We start from the raw sequence: 6,332 nt of genomic DNA on the forward strand, positions 1-6,332 counted from the left end.
ACAGTGCTGACATATAACCAGAAGTAACGATAACTATAACCATGGTGTTTCATTACATTTTGCATCTCAGGGTTTGTACAAACTTTTGAGAGAGAAATTCAAGCACATTTAAGTATTTCACACAACTATTTACAGCACTTTAAAACTCTAAAAAGCATACAATTAAAATGTTATTTTTAAAGGGATGACCAAAATATACTTTGTGGTAAACAAACATTTATAAAATGTAAAAAAGGGGCATCAAATTACCACTATAACCAGTAGATGGCAGCAGAGGAACACTTATAGGCTTATTAGTCATTCATTTCTACTTTTTACTTAAATTATAAAATCACTATTATAAAATTTTAAATAATCAAGAAAACAAATTTTGTAAACGTTTGCTCTTTTTTGTGTATGAAGAAAGAAAAGTCACAAAGTGCCTTGAAAAACAAACTTCTCTGACTGAATCACACAAAGCAAGAGAGCTCCTTTTATAATCACTGAAGATGTTGGTCAGTTCCATATAATGCTACAGAAGAATAATGGTACATTTAATGAGTAGAATGTTAATTTTCTATATAAAACTTAAATTTTGCACGTTACTGTTGTTAATAAAAGTATTTTAAAAGTATAAAAAATGTTGTGCTTGCTAACTCAAACTCAGTGCTTTACTGTCACATGTGCATTACCAAAAAATAAATGTGTAATATTACTAGTAACTACACTTATTAATGCAAAACTATAATAATTTTATGATTTAATTATCTTTATTTTAAATACCGCCCACACACCACCCCAAGCGCTACCAAATCTGCTTCTGGCGCAACCATCTGTAGAACTCAGTGGTGCTGGTGCCACTGCTCTCAAAAGTTAGTCTGGAGCCCTGCTATATATGCATTGCAAATGTGATGCAATTAAAATTACTATGCAAGTACTAAAAAAAATGTAGCTGCTGAAATGTTAAAAGGATAGTACATAAGAACCGTACCAAAACGGTGACTCTAAAATGGTTATAAAAACAAAACCAAATATAAATACTGAGAATGTGTTTGACATAAAAAAAAAAAAAAGAACTTACACAGCAAAAGATGCAGTGACCTGTGGCTAAATGGCCTTTGGTTTTATTTAGCTGTGATTGACACACAAACAAAAGGGGAAAAAAGATAATAGCGTCGCTGAATATGAGTCAAATATCGCATATCTCGGTACAAATTAAAGTGTACTCATTCTTAATGAGTGATTATTAACTAATCAGTATGTCAGGGGTTCTCAACTCTGGCCCTCAAGATCCACTGTCATACAAAGGGTGCGTCTCAATCAGCTTCATAGTTCGCTAGGTTGTAAATTAATATATTGTGTACACGAATTCAGGCACTGGTAAGGACAGTGGCTCACTACACACTGGTGACTATTTTCGTCCTCATTGTACAACATCACTACTGACATTTATGCACAACAGTAAAACTGATATTTTTTTATGCTATTTTCAGCACATTATGATAAATACTTTGTTACATGTATGTGCAAGATTTCAGTCATAAATAAATATTTGCTAGATTAGACATTACCTGTCTAGTGATGTATATTTATGCTGAAATATAATATTGGTTTGTGTTTTAAAATCTATCACGTGTCATTTTGTAGCGAATTATCTCTTAAGTTTTGAGCTTCAGAACTTCGTATAAGGGAACATAGTGAGCATTGATGCTTCCTGGTTTTCACAGCTTTTTTAGGGAGCAAACTAAATTTTGTGATTGAGACAGCCCTTAACCACTGACTACTGAGCAAGGGACCACACCCAGAATTTAGGTCCACACCTGATCACGCCACCTGTTTATGACTTTATAGTTAGTAAAACATTTCTGCATTCATTTGCAGAAATTGGAAACTGGAGAAACAGGTCAAAATAAGATGCTCTGTACTTTTCCCAACCTCAAATACTGTGTGTAGGAAAAGTAAAAAAAAAAAATATTTTATGCAATAACCTTTATTTTTAATAACAGTTTTCATGTCTTCTCATAGGCTACTGTTAGTCTTTCATATTGCCATTGGATTTTAGGTCACTCCTGAGGTTTATTATTATTATTTTGTATTGTTTTTGCAATTCAATAGACACTGAAATAAAATTACCACAATACTTGCTGATTAAGTGAAAATTTGGAATTATCTTTTTTTTTCTTCAACTTTTATATATGTATATAAATGCAGACTTCATATAGGCCTACCCAGATAACACAGGGAGTAAGGTTTAGACCACTTAAAGTATTAAAAAGTGTCTCAATAGTATTATTACTTCACATACATATATATGATATTTCATAATTTGGGTCTTATGGGTGAATTCTTTACATGCATTGACACACTGCACACGTATGCACAGCTTTAATGAGTAGGCAAAAAGAAACAAAACTTTGTTAATTATTGAATCATAAAACCTTTCTGGCAATTAATGAGAACCAATAGGGAAAAGAAAAGTGCAATGACATATGTTGGTAAGCATTAGTAATAATGAATGGTACAGGTCTATGTTGTTATGTCCTGATTGATTTGATTGGGTATAAAAGCTCTTCATTACCCTGTGTATCACCAAAACAAAATGGACATTGTGACAGTGAATGTGAAGGACAGCAAGGGAAGCATCTTCACCCTAACTGTCCGTAAAGACACTGCAGAGAAGATGAAAAATGGTGAGTAAACAGCAGAACTGTTCAATTAGTAATGATCTGACCTGCATTAGACTATTAATGTTTTACTTTGCAGATCAACAGTTCCTTGTCTCTGTAATGGAACAACTAAAAACTGCTGAAAAATTAATCGGTATAGTTTTACAAAATATTGAACAGTCATATGATTGGATTATTTCTTTAAGTAACACTGACTGCATCTGCAGCTTCCTCTCAACCCATTACCCACTTTACAGTAATAATAATAATTTTAATTGGTGCCTCCACCACCAAACACCCAGTGCTCCATTACTACCCCCACCATTGTAAAGCTGCTGCCACCGCCAACTACCAAGTGCTCCATTTCTACCACTACTAGGCCTCCTTTACCACCTACCCCCACCATTGTAAAGCTGCTGCCACCACCAACCACTCAGTGCTCCATTCCACCACCAGAAAACTTGCCTAAAATCTCCATCCAGACCTTCATCCCCATCTAACAAGACAGACACACATGGGTCCCAACAAGGTATAGCACTTCTAAGAATGTTAGAAAGATAAGTGTAACCACTTTGGCTGAATCTGACTTCTTTTTCACAGAAATAACACACAGGACAACGTTATTGTTAACTGAAGTAACAAGAACACATCAGCAACTATACCTGAGGAATAACACCGCCTTCTACAAAAAAATCCAAAAAGAATTTGCAGAAAAGGGGTACAACTTATCAACAGAAAAAATATGTAAACAATTAGGTAACCTGTTAAGCACATACAAAAGAGTGAAGGACAGACGTCGGGCAACTGGAGAGGGAAAGCAAACCTGGGAGTACTACACAGTACGTATAGGCATCCGATGACATTTTAGTCATCTTAAAAAAAAAAGAAGCATGTTCACAAGATAACTTCAAATGGTAGAAATTATTTGGCTAAGAATATTTCACATGGGGCATTTCATATAGCCTTAGGGGATTTCAAAGCCCACTGTCATGCTTCAGAAGACTTAAAAGAAAGTATGAAACCCTGGTAAAGGAATGACTTCAGAGCAAATGGACATTTAAATATGTATTTGCTTTTCCCATCCCTAAATTAATGATCTCTTTCACAGCAGATGGATGACCTATTTGGCAGTTCTGGGATTGGAAGCTGTTACAATTTACTCCACTCCGCTGGTTCTGGATGAAATGTGTTCCCAAAACATGGCCACAAACACACTGCTTCCCTCTCAAGAACAGCCAGTCGCAGCAGTCATGGATGACATTCCTGGACCCTCTGGCATCCAAAATATGGTGCTTAATCCCTCAAGGAGGAGAAGACCAGTGAGCCAACCCTCCTTTTAAGAGACCCATGCAGAGAGAAGGACTGCTGTGTTGGAGACCCTTGTTCGACCGGATCTAGAGAGATGGTGGAGACTGAAAGAAAAACGCAGACGGTCATTTGAAAAAAAAAATGTTGACCAGCCTTAATACAATTGTTACAGAACTAAAAGAAATTGGACAGCGTCAGGAGAAAATTATGGAGATGCTGGAAAAAAGTAAATAAATTTCAATAAAAAGATTTGACTAAACACATGCTGAATGTGAGTTTAATTTACCTTATATTGTGTGTCACACAATTTAAAGAAAGCTAAATTATTTTCATAATACTAAGTTGTCCACAATGTTCTATTGATCTTTAGTAATAATGCACTACAAAACTGCATTGAGTGAAACACACAATTCCTTCAGGATAAACATTTTGCTGTCAATTTATTTCATTTGAAACCCATAGTGACTCATACTTTTGAGTGATGGAGAAAACGTGTGAAAGACATTTCAGATGTCTTTTCAGAAACATTATTTTATTTAAATGGCTTAGGCATTGAAACCCATGTTCAGTGGCTGTTTCTGTTTACAATACTTTTAATTACAAATCAATGTTCCTGTACACTCAAACCCATATACCAAACCCATGTGTCAATATACAAAGTGTCTCTTTTTAGTTCATCATCACTCTATAACTCCTAGATTTGGTAGCAAATCATGTCTCTTTAATGACTTGCATTACTGTTGTAAAGTTGCAGGGGGTGTTATTCATCATCAACACCTTCATCCAGCACATGAAGTTGATCATCTGGCTCTAAGCAAATGTTATGCAGAATGCAACAAGCTGATACTGCTGAACTAATGTTTTGGATGTTTCTCATTTGCAGGTATTGGAGCCTCCTGAACTTTGATTTTATTATGCCAAATGTATGCTCGATCACTACATGAGCAGCACTCAGCTTTCTGTTGAAGCGCTTCTGTCTGGCGGTCAAGTGACCATTATCTCTGTATGGTCTCATAAGTTGGGGCAACAAAGGGTGGGCAGAATCTCCAATGATGTGCATTCCTTCAGGGACCAGGGACAGTGGATCCTCTTCAAGAAGACGAGCAACCTCCGTTAGACGAAATGCCCTGGCATCATGCCAACTACCAGGGTGACCCACACTGATATGGCAGAAACGCCGCTGACTATCACAAAATCCTGTCAGAATTACTGAATAAAACTGCTTTCTATTGTAGTATACCAAGGGATTATCACAGTGAGGTTTCATAATTGGGATGTGCTCTCTCAAAACTGTGACATCTGCAGCGTTTGGCCTCTTGGCCAGGAAATGTGATGTGCCATGTGAGTGTTAACAAGCAAACAAAAATCATGCAGATGCTTGGCAAGACTTGATTTGCTAACACCAAATCTGTCTACCACCCCCCTGATATGATTCTTGGTTGGACAGTGTCCACAGGCATGCAAGAATGCTGTTTGTAAGTGGCAATTTGGTCTGTTGCGCATTCATGTAAAACGGACGAAGGGCTGTAATGAGATCCTGCATAGTAAGAGAAAAGAGTTTATTGTTACAAAAAACATTTGTAATATTTATGTGGCTTACATGTTACTTACACACCTCTACTTGTCCTTTTTGAAACCTAAAGTGACTTTGAAATTCTGAAGGACTGTAGACTGGGACAACATCCTCCACATAATTTTGTATTTTGGGAACATCTCTAAATAATTAAAAAAAATAATAATAATAAATTGTACTCACTATGTGTACTACAGTATACAACTTATGACTCCAAATATTTAGATGACACTCTAATTTCACAGTATTATTACAACCAGTTTTTATTGTAATTAGGGCACAATAGTGGTAGGTCAAAAATGAATGTATAAAGTCACTTATCAAAAACAGTAACAAAAATATCAACACAAAAATGACCAAATTAAATGCTGTAACACAACTATAATGACACTGCTTGTACAATTTAAGGAATTATACACAGAGAATGCATTAAATTAAAAACCTAAAAAATAAAGTGTAATTGTTTAAAAGTAACATTTAAATACAACTTAATAACATTTAAATAACACCTTTGCTGTCCATAAAGATTTCCATGCAAAAACATGGGAATTTCAATCGCATCCACTTCTTCAACTACAATCAAGGCAAAAATCGCGTGGTCTGCCATAATGACGTTGGTTCAGCACACTACGGAAAGCACGAAGTGTCAGACCTGACGGCAGTCTCTTTACTCCTCCCCCGCCTGCGAATGGAAGATCTCGCCAGCCGGTGGCAGGCTAGTGTTGTTCATCTCAAACGCACCTGATTTCTTGTCAGTAGTTGCTGAAAGCAAACTAAAACGTCAATAACAAGGACCAGCCTGCACA

The 6,332-nt window shown here is 36.1% G+C and overlaps 1 pseudogene across 1 annotated transcript; it reads right to left on the bottom strand.

The window, feature by feature from the left end:
- Positions 1 to 4,713: 4,713 nt before the first annotated feature.
- On the bottom strand, positions 4,714 to 5,496 carry LOC306870280 (annotated as a pseudogene). Its single transcript has one exon. The product of its transcript is annotated as an uncharacterized misc_RNA (transcript).
- Positions 5,497 to 6,332: the final 836 nt, after the last annotated feature.

This window comes from Barbus barbus, assembly GCF_936440315.1.
Source record: "Barbus barbus genome assembly, chromosome: 1".
Taxonomy (NCBI): domain Eukaryota; kingdom Metazoa; phylum Chordata; class Actinopteri; order Cypriniformes; family Cyprinidae; genus Barbus; species Barbus barbus.